Source organism: Anser cygnoides, chromosome 25 (genome assembly GCF_040182565.1).
Source record: "Anser cygnoides isolate HZ-2024a breed goose chromosome 25, Taihu_goose_T2T_genome, whole genome shotgun sequence".
Classification (NCBI taxonomy): domain Eukaryota; kingdom Metazoa; phylum Chordata; class Aves; order Anseriformes; family Anatidae; genus Anser; species Anser cygnoides.
The window spans coordinates 5,657,114-5,671,442 of NC_089897.1; positions in this window are offsets into that span (position 1 = coordinate 5,657,114).

Sequence of the window (14,329 nt, forward strand, 5' to 3'; positions counted from 1 at the left end):
TAAGAAATATTTATAAAATACATATTACACATAGGGATTATGAGTAATTTCGAGATTTATTTCATATGTAAAAGTGATAAAATCTCTAGAAAATTTAAAACATTAATTTTATGAAACACCAGTTTTGCAATTCCTTTGTTCTAAAAGACAATAGTAAACAATGTTCCAGTGACCTCCAGTGGGGACCAGGGAAAATACATCCTTCCTCAGCTCTGGTTTAGCAGAAATCTTTATTTCCCCCACAAAGCCTGTAGCATTTGGACTGACGTGTCCCTGGAAAGACTATTCAGTTTTATTGCCTGATGAACAAACAGGCAAAGTGGTCCGAGATATCCTCCTTAGCATTTTTTCCATACAAATTCATACCAACTTTCATATACAAGTAACATGTAGACAACTCCAAGTTGAAAGTCTTCAGTGATATGACAAGGGGAAAAGAGAAAAAAGCCATGGAGATTTTGATGCTCTCTAAGCTTTGTGGGTTACAGGAGAGAGGAAAAAAAAAAAAAAAAACCTGAGCAATGTGCCTAGAGAAAAACCAATGGATAATTGATGTGAGGAGAAAAGTAGCTTTAACTCCTTTCAGTCTAAGAGCATTAATCTACAGGAAATAAGGACACTATTCATAAATTTGACATTACGGTCTTAAGTTCAGAATATTTTAACTTGTGCACTTAGTTATTTCAATTAGTTTTCTCCCCTAAATTGAGTATATAAGGAAATGCAAGCCAAAAGTAGTGTACAAAAAAAAAAAGGCATCCTTGACTCTCTTCAGTGGGGATGGGTTCTCTGTGCCAAAGTTATTGGACATGTGTGGTCTGCAGAACAAAGATCATCTCCATCAGCAGCTGGCATTTTAAGGCTGTACTCTATCCTGTACAAAGCAGCCTGATCCCAAATAAAACATAAAAGCTTCAAGGTGGCTCACCCTTTCTTCTGTCAACACAAGTCAAGGTCTCTTACATTAGCCTCATTATTTGCTTATCCTACTACTGACTTCTGGAGGCAGGCATCAACAGAAATGCCTCTGGTCTAAGAGTAATCCCCTCCCTTTCTTTCCTTTGTGGGAAAGGAAAGGCCTGGGAGGAAAGGGAAGAAGGTAACTTAAAGCAGAGTTGTTCTTATCACCATCTGGGCCTAATGAACATGAAAGGAACTCCGTTGATACATTAATATAGCCAATATTACAAGTTGCAACAGGCAGCAGGAAGAATGCATCAGTCAACAGAAAAGCCTCTGCTAAACTCAGAGCAATGACCTTCAAATTAAGAAGCAGAAGTAATAGTAGGGGAGAGCCTGTGTCACATAACACTTTCTGACCCTAACTCGGGAGCAGTTTGTTGTTTAGAAAGTCAACAGTACTAAACATTAAATTTTTTTCTGCTGATCTCACTTTTCCTTAGTCACCACCCGGGCCCAAGCCCTGCAGTAAGGTTTACCTACAAGTGGATGGCCTGGACCACCATTCCTTTTAATGCCCCTATAGAAAAGTACCACAACTTCTTGATCTAGGAGAGAACTCCTACAGTTTATCACTGGCTGTGCTGCCTCTGATTGACCCTTGTAATCACATAGCCATGCCAGGACCCGCAGTGTGCTGTTTTCAGAGTCATCACCTCACAGCATTTCTTCCTGATAATGCAAGAAAAACAATTGTGCATTTTGCCCATTTCTTTTTTTGTAATGGAAGAACTAAACTTTCCATAAAAAATCATTTAATGTCTCCAAAATATCATTCCTCACTGAAGTGAAACTTCACAGAAGGGCAATTCTTCATGGGGGGGGGGGGGGGGGAGTACTAACACTAGCAGAGAGTCTCTATTTGCTACTGTCTGCACAGTATTAATGTAGAAGATAATATATTGGCTTGAATCAATACTTCCATGACTTCTCCATCCATCAGCCCCCCTTCATTTGATAAAAGTCCTTCCATGTCACATTCTCTCAGACTGATGAGATCACAGTGCCTCTTTCTAGCATGACTGATGGTGTGTAGATGTGTAATTGCCCAATAAATCACCACCTCTGGATCAAAGATCTGAGATCCTCCGCATGCCAAGGAGGCACACGAAACATCATAAAATACAATAAGTTAATTACAGTAAGATTTTAGCACTTTTAGACATGCTGGGTATTATTCAACATATACAGACATCTTGAAAGACTCAGCCACAACCACATTACTGCAAGAATCAGGACCTGAAACTATGAACATTTTGGGCAGGGACTGACCATTCATGGAAGCATGTAGGCCGAGGACTCAAATGCTGTACTGCAACACAGAAACCCAAGAGCTATAAATAAGACAAATATCACTGTTATTCTATGCCTCCACAGTGCCTGCTTTAAGGATTTCAAGCAAGGCTCGCGGCTGTTACAGAGGTCTGTCTGCATCTCAGGAATTTCGTCACATGAACCACAAGAACAGATTGGGCAAAGCCAGGGAGAACAGGTCTGCAAAAGGTACATCTTGTCCAGTATATGATTTCCAGTAACGGGCACTAGAACATGCAGTGGGCTAATGCCGCAGACGCCCTCTCCCTGGCATAATCCCTGCATGCAGCCTAGGGGGTTCCCGAGGTGCCACCTCCTCTCCACCCCTCTCACATGTGCTACTCGGCATGGCAGCACTATGGAAACACACATTCCAGTTTGTCCCAAAGCAATGGAAAAAGTATATTTCTGCTTGCTATCTCACGGACCTTGTGCAGGTGCCGGGGCAGCACTCAGGTCACCATGGCCCTGCTGGCTGCAGGAAAAGGAGCCAAGTAGATGCGTGCCATGTGCCCGCACCCCGCAGGGCTTCCTAATCACAGCAGCAAGGCCACTTAGAAAACAAACACACTGAAAGATGATATTTCATAGCCCCAAGGGTTAGGCATTATTTCAAGTATTTTTTAGTGGAATTTGATACCATTAAAGAATGAAGGAATAGAGACATCCCTGCCTGTTCCCAATCCCAGCCCAAGTGCAAGCCATGAGCCCTTGTATGCCCTACCTCACACCAGCACCAACAAGCTCACCCCCCCCAAACCTGCTAACTTGAGCACAGGAAAATAGTGCCCACAACCCTTCTGTAGTACAGGCATCTGATCCCACAACCTTTAATCCTCTCTGTCATCCCTGCAAGATCAGGCATTAACATCTCTGTAACCTCTTGTACTAATTAAGATAGCAGATCTATGGTATTCGGCTCTGCGCTGGCTTCAAAGCCGAGCACTGACAGGCTGCTGAAGTGTTTGTGCATTTCAGTGAGTGGCCCTCGTAAGACAAATTATAATGAACACACCACGGGAAGCTTTAATAAAGAAACATGCAGTCATTAGAGAGGGGCTAAAACTACGAAAAAAAAAATCCTGAGCTAGGCTTTAGAAATTAACAGGTGGGAAGCTTGCTGCTGTGGAAAGCAGCCCCTATTCCTAAGCACCTTGTGGGCACTCTGAGATGCGGACACCCTGTCCAGGCTCTGTCCTTTCTACAAAAGAACATTTAAATGGTCCCGGGCCATTTGCTTCTCCAAAGCATGCATCATATTACAAATGACCTTAAAAGCAGCAATAGCTTCCAGTAGACTCCCAAAAGAGAAGCCAAAGCAGTTTAAGGTAAATGTGAGCAGCGAATCCATCCCCTCTGTGCTAAAATGATTTGAGAAGTACGTAAGATATGCAGATGCATCCCCGATGTTTTTACTGTCTCGCTCATTCCTCCAGCCCAGGCCAGCCCGGACTGCTGCAGCAATGCAGGGTGCTTCCTTCCCAGACCCCCAGCCCCACACCCAGGAGAAGGGCTGCACCGCTGGGACCGACCGCAGCCCCAGGCTTTTGGATTCAAACAGCACTGCCAGGTCAGGAAGGTCTGACTCAGCTGGAGAGGAGGTTTGAGCTTAAGGCCCAGCCCAGGATACAGGATTGAATGAAGCTTAAATCCTGAAAGCTGCTTAAGTCTTCGTATTGCTATTTTTCACTTCTCTGTACCCACTCATGCTGCACTGATGAGAAACCAAGCATTCCCTGAACTTACAGGCTGAGACGCCACTGAGTTACAGGGAAAAAGGAGCTATAAAAGACACTTCCTATGGAAATACCACTAAAACTCTTCACAAGCAACATCAGAGATAGAGGATACAACTTGCACAAAGACAAACATTTGTAAAGAGGGCAGAGAAACAACTAAATAAAGCTGTAAGGTGCAGAAAATAAAGTAACTCAGGGTCTCACTGAATGAAGAGAAACCTATTTGCTTTTCAGTTTCTTTGGTTAAATAAATTCAGTTTGGTAAACAAGCTCCTGTCTCATAGCTCCAAGACCAAACACAAAAGGAAAGAGATATGAACTTCATCCCTTCTGCAGCTTTAAATAAAAAAAGTAATAAACATTTGATACATTATGATTTACAGAAAAAGAATTCTCTCTTCCTCTGATTACCCCCTCCAACAAGAAGGTTGGAGCAAATTTTTTCCAGACTTTTCTAATCACCTATTGTACAGTAAACAAACATTCAAAGACGCAAAAAAATAAACAAATAAAACCACCACACAAAAAAAAAAGAGAACAAGCAAAGAAAACAAGCTCTTCTCAATGTCCTGAACAACCACTACTTTCCCCTTGCTACCCTGACCAGTCCTTGCTAAATAGAATTTGCCGCATGTGACATTGGTGGAGCCTCATCATTTCAATGCCATTCACCTTTTTCCAGTGATTCTCCATCTCCTCCACCTGCTGGCTCCAGCCAGTGCCAGCCCTTCCCAGAAGACCTGCTATCAAACCAACTAATTTGGCCCTAGAAGTTCTTATCTTTGTGCTTGTTGTCCCTGCTCTGCCCTTGTCATGGAAGCAGAATCAAAATAAAATAAAGTATTTTGGGAATAATAATAATAATAAACTATTCATTTAATTTCATTACTTTCCTAAACATCTCTACCGGATTTCACTTCATGCTAGCATACTTTGCCAACCTAACCTTTTAAAAGGCTTTTTATTGATATAGTGTTACACAGACGTTTACATTTCTTGGAGGGAGGAAAAGGCAGAGAGGAAAATTAAATTACTTTGCTTAGTGATCTTAATTATCTGAAATAATTACCTTCAGTCAATTCTCAAACAAGAACTCTCTGGAGAATGGCATATTTTAGTTTGGATAAAGGAAAAGGAATTGAGTCCAAAGGAATACATTTTGTAACTTATTTAGATACACCTAATTAACCATCTGAGTAAGGAATCCAATCAAAGCTTCTCTATTACACTTACTTATTAAAAGCAATTTAGAGGGGAAAACTAAATGAGGGGTCTAAAAGAGCTCTCTATGACTCAAAGGAAAACTTCAGCAAAGAACTGAATAAATGGGTGAAAGGAGGCCAGAAGTAAAGTGTTTTTAATAAAAGTGATTCGATTCCTAGCCAGGCTCCAGCACAGAGGGATGGTAACCCTGGTGTTTTGTATACAGCTCTCCTCTGGAAGGAGCATAAAGATTTTTAGGCTTCCCAGAAATGGGCAGAACTTCATTAAGACCTTTTCAGTGGAATGTGAGGGAAATGCTTTGTTCTTTAAGCAAAAGTGGTTGACAGCTTGCAGAGACATTGGCCAATTTACAGAAATGATCCCCATTACATTAATTACAGAAAACTTTTTAAAGTCCTCCTAAGCCTTTTTGCATGGATTTGTGCATCCAAATGTGTATCTCCCTGTCTGGAGAGGGAGAAAGCAAGTCTTGCTACTGAATGCTTATGACAATATGTGAGGATTTGATTGAGGTTTGGTTTTTTAGCCGAAACACAATGACGAGGTGTTAGAGCCAAGAGTGAGGAAGCAGATGCCAGGGCTGGCAAAGGTGCTTTCTTTCACCCCACCTGAGCAGAGCATTGTTCCCAGCAATATGCCTCCTTCCTCATCCTGCTTTAGCTTTCACAAATTCATAAGGCAGAGAACAATATTACTTTATTTTGATGTGAATATGTTTAGCAGGAGTGTCTCACTCCAAATGTGTAATAGATTCCTGCACAGTGGGATATTCTAATTTTGATGCAAAATTGTATTTCTTTGTCTGCATCCCTGCGTTACCACTGCTGCATCTCACCATCCGCCTCGTCTCGCTCCAGCTCTGCAGGAAGGGGCTCCATGTGCAGCAGCGCATGGGGACTGGAAAGCAAAGAGGGTGGAGAAATTTATCTTCCCTCTTTTATTTAAATTGCAAGGAAGTTCTTGGTGTCTCCAGGTGAGTCCGTTTTCAGTTGGAAGAAATTAGATTTGTATATAACAATTGTTTTCCCAGGAAGAAAAAAAAAAAAAGTGTGTACAGGATGGTGCGAGCAGGACAACGTTCCTGTCTCAATGCTGCTGGTATGCCTTTTGTCAGACACAGAGAAATAAGACTGAAGAAAACCTTACATGCCCATCCAGCCCTTACTGCGATGGAGTTAAATTCTGCTGTTTCCCCTTTTCTAAAGTGAATAACTCACTGCTCAGTGTGCCAGTTAATAGTTATAACAAACTCCAGGTCTCCTTGAAGCAGAGTAAAACATTGTTTTCATACAGCGGAGATAGCTCCTCTACACAGGTAGCTTCTCTCCTGAATTTCCTTGTGCAGAGTTCAGCCTCACTTGTCAGCCCCCAGGGCAATTCAAGGACTTAAAAGCAGGATACTGTTTAAGGGTTCAATCAAAGCAAACAAACTGCTAAAAATAAATTGGCATCCCATCTGTTACCAGGCAGGGAATTTAGTCTTAGCAGTCAGGGGACGGGATGAAAGGCTGCAATAAACACCTTGAAATGGATATCTGAGAAATTCTGTGGCCTCAGGTAAATGGTCTGATTTTCTCTTCCTTCCTTTGCACAAAAAGTTTTTTAATTTATTTTTCCTAAGGGGGAGAAGTGAGCACAGGCTTCTGTGGTATGAGGAGGGAAGCAAACAAATATTGAACATCCAAGTTTAATAATGTTCAAATGAACTACTGCTGATAAACATGGTTTCATTGGCAGAACATGAAGCACAGGGGGTGATCCAAACCCGGTGCCAGCTCAGCCTGCTCCCCGCGAGCAGCATGCCAGGCAGCGGGTTGAAATCCATTCCCGTAGCACCCAGGGAAACTATCCGATATTCTGGTCTCTCCTGACAGCAAAAGCCTTTCTGTGGCAAAGCCTTTCCTCAAGGAATAATTTCGCAAATTAACAGCATGCTAATGGACTACAGTGTATGTTATTGCTGAAGCAAAACATGGGGTGCCCGTGAAAGTCTATTTACATGGCAGAGGCAGCGAGCAGCAGGAACCTGCCCTGTACTTCGGATAAAAGATACCAGAGAGCTGTCTTCAGGCAAGCAGCACTGTTTGCTAAAGGTGTATCCAAAATATATGAAAAAGACAACAAAGAGAAACGGGCAGGAATTAAATACCTGCTAACACAAAGCGTGCTACCCTGCCTGCAGTGGTGCCAAGTGCAGCTGCAGCAGGACTGGGCTGCTGCACCCGCAGCGGGAGCTGGGAGGGAGCCCAGCCCGAAGGAGAACCTTAAACAGGACTGGTGTCACAGCCAGACACAGCTTCGTGTAGAGTAGACAGGTAACGTGTGACAAAAAATGAGAACTCACTATTAAAATCTAAAAATGCTTCATTCTCAGCAGAGGATGTAGAGGATTTGGTGGGCGATATTTGGAGAATGATGGAAGGGGTGGGCTGTGGTGGCTGGTACAAACTGCACATTGCGTGACTGGTGCACCCCATTGCAGGTAACATTGCTAGTTCGGTCTTAGTAAATCAAAAGCGAAGTGTTTTGTGCTGAACAAGCACAGATAATAAAGCCATGTTGAATCAAGAGTTTTCATACCAGTGAGATGCCTGGACATACCATTTTGGGATATGTCTGCAAATTCATTAGTAACTTCTGGAAACTCTCTTCCTTTTGGCAAGCATCCTTCTTGTCCCCCGAGGAGCTGGCATCCACATCCTCCAGGATATTCACTGCTTGGCTCCTTGCATTGGCAGTGATCTGCATTAATATATCATGTGTGATTGGATTTATTTCTTTTAAACCAGAGGAGGAAGGCAATTGAAAATAAAAAGTAGAAAGTGCTTTTCTAGGAAGTGTCCAGTAAAGTGCAGGCTTTGCTTTTCATCTATCTGGGGAAAATATTACCATTTTGATTCAGGAAAACACCATGTGAGAATGAGTTCAAGTCCTCATTTGAATCTACAGAGGCTTTTCTTCTCCAGAAGGACCATATTTTCTTAGGGAGCTTGGTTTTTCCTGGCCACGAATCCCATGCCTCCTACCAGCTCCCATCATGTCTGGCCTTTTGCCTTTCTTTTTTTTGAAATCTGGTTTTACGCTGTATCTCAAGAGAAGGCAGCACTCACTGATCAAATCACACACATGCACACAAGAAATATAAAATTTGATATTGTAACTATGAAGTTTTCGTATTAAATCTATGTTCATTTTGTGTAGAAGCAGCTCTTGAGCATTATCACCATTGCCTTTTGTTGATTTTTCACAAATAGCCTTATGAGAGATGCTTGGAGTTTTTGTTGCCATTCAAGCTGTGAGATCATTATGAACCAGAAGATTGAAACTTTAAGATGCAAGGCAACGTGGATCATAGCCAAGAAACATATTTGGGAAGCAAAAATAAAACAGATGTTTAAAGTCAGGAGAGCCTGACAGACAGAGATCTGTGGAGCTCAGAACCTACAGGCTGGTTTAAGCAGAAAGAAAATAAAAGTGCCAGCTCCTCCTGGTGCTTTCTGGGGCTGCTGGTGAGCGCACAGACAGCGTTATGCTGGGGGTGCATTCCCCACAGCACGCTGCTACGCTGCATGCAGCCCCAGGGGTCTGGAGCAGCCTCTCACATGGAAATAGCACTTCCATTCCTGATTTTGCTCCTTCTAAGGCAGCCTCATGAGCAATTTGCCTTTTACACCTTACTCTTTGATAGGGATGCTCAGAATACCCTGCCTTCCTCTCTACCATTGCCAACCTGAAAATGGATACCTGACAGCTATTTCTAGTTCTTGGCTGTATAAATAATGAATGGTTTCATACTGGGAGGAATCAAATGGCACCAGATGACTCTCGTAATAAATCAGGAGAAAGGCAGGTGGTCTCTTGTCAGGCATCTCAAAACCGATGTGCAGCTTTATGAGGAGGGAGGTGGCTCTGGTACAAAACCCATCAATATAAATCTCAGATGCTTAGAAGTCACAGCACTCTTCAGTGCTGTTTTTAAGCATTGTCATAGTTCTGGTCTTGTACGAAAAGTTCTCAGCAAAAGGATAGTTTAAAGAACACACCTGCACCCCCTAACTTTTGGTTTTTGTTCACCACTGTTCCCTAAGCCTAACTTCATAACAATCCCTGGGGGAACAGCTCACCTCCACCAGGCTCACTAAAGAAAATGCTAGTAAATGCGTGATACTTGGGGTGGGAAATTAAAACTCACCTTCCTCCCAGTGACCACTAGGTAGCTCTCTACTCACTTTTAGACCTTGACAAGAAACAACCATTTTCACCACGGGCACCTGCCAGCACCTCTCCCATCAATCCCCCCCTGCAGCTGATTTGTCCCTTCCTTTACACAGCTCTTCTAGTCTTAGTCTCTGTTCTGCTTAGAAAAGTCTTACTTTTAGGGGGAAAAAAAAAAAAAAGAAAAAAAAAAGGAGGCTACGTGGGGATGTCACCAACTCAACAGAGATGGTGCGCGGCTCCAGGCAGGCTGAGGTCAGCTGAGCACGAAAGCCATCATCTGTCTTTTACAGTGTCAAATGTGATAGGAAGCAGGTGGGAAGGATCCTTCTGAAAAGAGGTGGTTTGGATTTACTGCTGCTGTAACGAACTGCATGGTGTGCCTGAAGATGACGGAGTACCTGGAAGGTAGTCTATTTACCCATAAGGATAACTGTCATCTACTTACACAGAACAGAGAAAGGAGTGTCTAAATAGGCTTGGATATATGCCCTGTGTCATAGCAGACCATGGTAGCTGCCAGCAGGCATCCCAGAGCTATTTCCGAATAGTCAGGAAACAGATATTCTGAGTAACTACATCTAGCAGGATCCGGGAAGATAAAGATTTCTCCAAACATCACAAAACCAAGGTAATGGCTTATTAGGAGTAACGGCACCTTGGGAAATCATACTACGCTGTTTCTCTGGCCAGTTTACACATAGGTGTGTAAAGCAAACGCTCCCAAGTGCTGCTGGTCAGTCTCATGAAAGCGTGAGGACAACTTCAAAAAGTTCCAGTCCAGGGTGCTAAAGTGCAGTTTACGTTTTCAGACAAAGCTGGCTTTTATTGGTACTCCCACATGCAGAGGGATGGACTCTGTGACTGCTTATGAAATGTTTTGTCATCTCGCTTCAACTTTTCAGTAAGCTGATGAAAAAAAAGCATAAATCCATCAGACATGTTGTCTTACCAATTCCTGATATGTTTTGGCTACTTACAGAGAGTATGAGAAGTCTTCGGAGCAGATGTGAGATTCAGATCTTGTTTGCTCACTTGTCATCACTCAAAATCCAAAACAAACACGCCTGCTCCTGCAGGAGTTAGCCCCCGCGTCCTGCCTGCTCTGCGTCGCTGAGCTGCATGCTTGCTCGTGCTGCCCTGGCTTTAGGGGTGACTTTTGGTCTGTAGCTCAGTTTTGTGTTCCTTAAAACTTGCTGTGAAGCAACAATAGTGAGCCAAGGAAACTGCGGAAAGAGGAATATGTGGCAATTATGCTGAAGACATCACTCATTTAAACAAAATCTCAGATGACATCATACTGCACCTGAGAGAAAGGTAATCCAGAAGGAGTCACAAAAACCCGTTTTGTGCATAACTTCCTAAACACTATCCCTAGTCTGTACATTTGTCAGCATTTGCACTGAGTTCCTCTACATTGCCAGGGGTTATTTCACAGGCAGGTGGAGCTCCCTATAAACTCAGAATAACATAAAAGCAGCCAGGATATAAGTTTATTATGAATGCCTGTTTTCTCTCCGATATTCCATCACGGTTTCCAAACTTAGTGATGATTCTCATGAGAAGCTTAAAAATGCAGAGCTGGTTTGGTAGGACTTGCACATGTTTCTCCAGAAGTGACGCATGCAGTTTTTCAGGATCTTATCGTCATAACTGAGCTGTCCCTTCCCAGTGTTTTGCCCTGTTCCCGCTGCACTGGCAGAGCCAGGGATGACCGGCTGTGTGATGCCAGCAGAAATAGAGGCAATGGAAAGCCAGGTCCAGGCTGTCCCCATCCTCCTCTGGGACTGCTGAGCAGAGCAGGCAGTGGTGTCGGTGTCTCACCTACAGACAGTGCAGAGGGTTTTTTCTTCTTGTGCTTGTGCCCGTAACTGCAGATAAAACAGAAAAAGTGATTTGAAGCTGCTATCTGGCCCAAAAGGGAAAAAAAGCTTAGCAGAAACACACATAATCCCAGATGAGACAAGATGAAAAGAATCTAATTAGATTCCTTCTTAAGCTAAATTCTACAGTACTGTTATCTCCTTGGTTATTTACTGCACACAGTAATAAGCAGACAAAGAAAAAAAATGCTCTTAGTATTTCAGCCAGATTTCAGCATCTTGAAATATTTATAACTGGAGAAACATATTTTTACTGGGAGTTATTTGATGCTTTTTTATATTTTTTAAAACAGCCATCTGCCTCAGGTGGCAAAATAATCGCTTGGAAACTATGAATTTCAGGTGCATCTATTGATCTTTTTCCCTGCAAAGATTGACAGATGTAACCTTCTCCAGCAGGCTAGAGAGGGGCAGCCCTCCCTACCCCTGTCCCCCATAAGTTACCTCCATCCTTTGCTCCCTCTGGTGCTCCCCACGTGCTGAGAAGCCCCAACCACAAGAGGCTGCAGGACTGCACGTCCCAAAGCTTCATGCCCACAGCTCAACAGGCAGAACTTGCCATGATTTCCTAGACCTCTCCTCCCCCAGATGCACAGAATTAAGTTTTGCTTTTCATGGATGCATAATTAACCCCTTGAGTAAATATCTATTCAAACCTACATAATTAGTACTTAATTTTTCAAAAAGCTAATGAAAGGCCCTTTTAGGTTCCTAATTGGCTGCTACTTCCCATTAGTCAACTCTCAGTATGAATTATCAACATGGGAAATACACTATATCGCAGAAACTATGCAGACAGGGAATGCCAAGCTAAAAAGCCCACAAGCAGGACAGCCAAGCATCTGGGGCATGATCAAATATACCCACTGTGGATTGCAGCTGTGCAATACAAACTAAATTTGATTCAAAAGGAGCCATTCTTAACATGAAGACGTCCAGTCTCAAACCCAACCCCACAGTGTTTGATCTTTAGGTCATGGGTTTGTTGTAAATTTGGGGATGGTGGATCTCGTATCACATCAGGACACATCCCCAAAAGACAGGTGTCTATGAAAACAATGGCAATATAAGAGAGGTGCTACCTGGAATTATTTAGAGGCAGGTAATCAAGCTATACAGTAAATGTACCACTGAAGAGCTTAATTAACAGCATGTGCTTATTAAGAGCTAATTACATGATTCTTTACCATTTTAAAAGGAATGGTTACCACTTAGTTCACAGGACCTTAATTACCAGGTTAGGAAGAATGTGCAAAACCTGCTGCTAAAGTCTTTGGGTATCTCAGTTAACAATTTAACCACTTCGTTTAGAGAAAATAGTCTGTAGAAAAGAGCAACTCTTTCCAATAGAGCCAGTATAGATTCAAAGAAGCATCTAGTTCCAGATCAACACACTCCAGGTCACGCTGTAAGTGAATGAACCTCCTTGCCTCGCAGCCAGTGCCTGTGTTTTACTCTTAAAGCAACAAAGGAAAGCAAATAATGCCTACAGATTCCACTTGTGAGGAGTACATAATTGAATTACACGGTACTGCAAGGAGCTTGTCTAGAATAATACCTTCCCTTGACCACTGCTCAGAAATCCTGGCTGCACAGCTTATAAAAGTCCTTATTTATCTATTTTTGCTCCAAAGTCAGTGTTTTCATTGGCTGTGCTGCAGTGCTCTCTGCTGGCACCAGCCTGGGATTTCCTGCGATGCCACAGCAGAACGAAGCCAGCAGCAGGGCCGTGCCCTGCACCCTGCACCCCGTCACCTGCACCCTGTCACTTGTCCCCAGCCCAGGACGCTGGGTGGGACTTGGCATGAAACCTCTGCGCATCAGGGGATTGCCCCGCTGGTGCTGTGCCAGCCCTGAGGGCTTACAACCCACGAGTCAAGCTCCTGGAAAACCCTGAGACTACCAACACTAGTTCCTGGTATTTGCTTTCTGACCTTGTGTTTACATTTCAGGCGTCACATCTCAAAACATTGCTCTGCTTGAAAACCACCCTGCTGAAGCCTCCTGCGCAAATGGCCTGGCTGCCCTGTTTGCCTTCTCACTGATGATACTCAGAGACATTTCCTTGTCTCACTTCTTCACAAAAACAGAAGCGTTACAGGTCCCTCATCACCAGAGGATACCTGAGCTAAGTCCCACCGGTTTATTTTTTCCAAGGCAAAGGTTTCTGGCATCATCTGGTGGCAAAACCCAGCACCAGGACCGAAGACCGGATGCGTTTTTCTTGCACGTCCCTCACAGGCCGCTCCCTGTGGCCGCCTGATGCCAGGGGCAGCAGCCGAGGCCTATGCAGGGCCAGGGCTGCAGGAGCCTTTCTGGCGTCTCTGAGAGGCCTGCGTTGTGCTGCCGCTTCCATCCCACCTCCTCGCTTCTGATTCATGCTGTTAAAAACTAGATTGTTGCTGGCTCTGTGCGTCTTTGGTTAATAACTGCTATTTTAACGCAGGCCCATCGAGAGCTCGGCAAAAGTCCCTGAACTGAATTGCTTGTTGTCCCAGATTTCTGTCAGGCAAGGTCAAGCGCCGCCATCTCAATGGATTCTTTCCACCACAAAGCACACAAGGGGACTTTTTACCTCTCGCTCCCCCCGGGTTGCTGGTGTTTTTCTCAGTGTGTTTCTGAAGGCCAAACCCTGAGCACTGATGATCCGGGATCTTTGCAGCTCTCACCCACTGCTCTGCTTTCCACGTTACCAAGCAAGTTTCTTCCTGCTTTTACTGTGCCTGGCATTGTCCTGCCGCAGCTGTGCTCTTTCCATAAGATTTATAAGACACTGACAACAAGTGCTACAGGAGCAAAACAAGGAGTGCTTACCCACTCCAGCTGAGTTTATCGCAGGCATCTCATTTTCAATACAGCTGACAGCAGCACCCAAACTCCAAGGACTGGAGTGCAGTAAATGCTTCCCTTTTGTTCTCATTATCTCTCCCTTAAACTTCTCTCAAGGCAATCGCATTATCCTGCATAGTGTCACCATTAATTTCATTTCCCCTT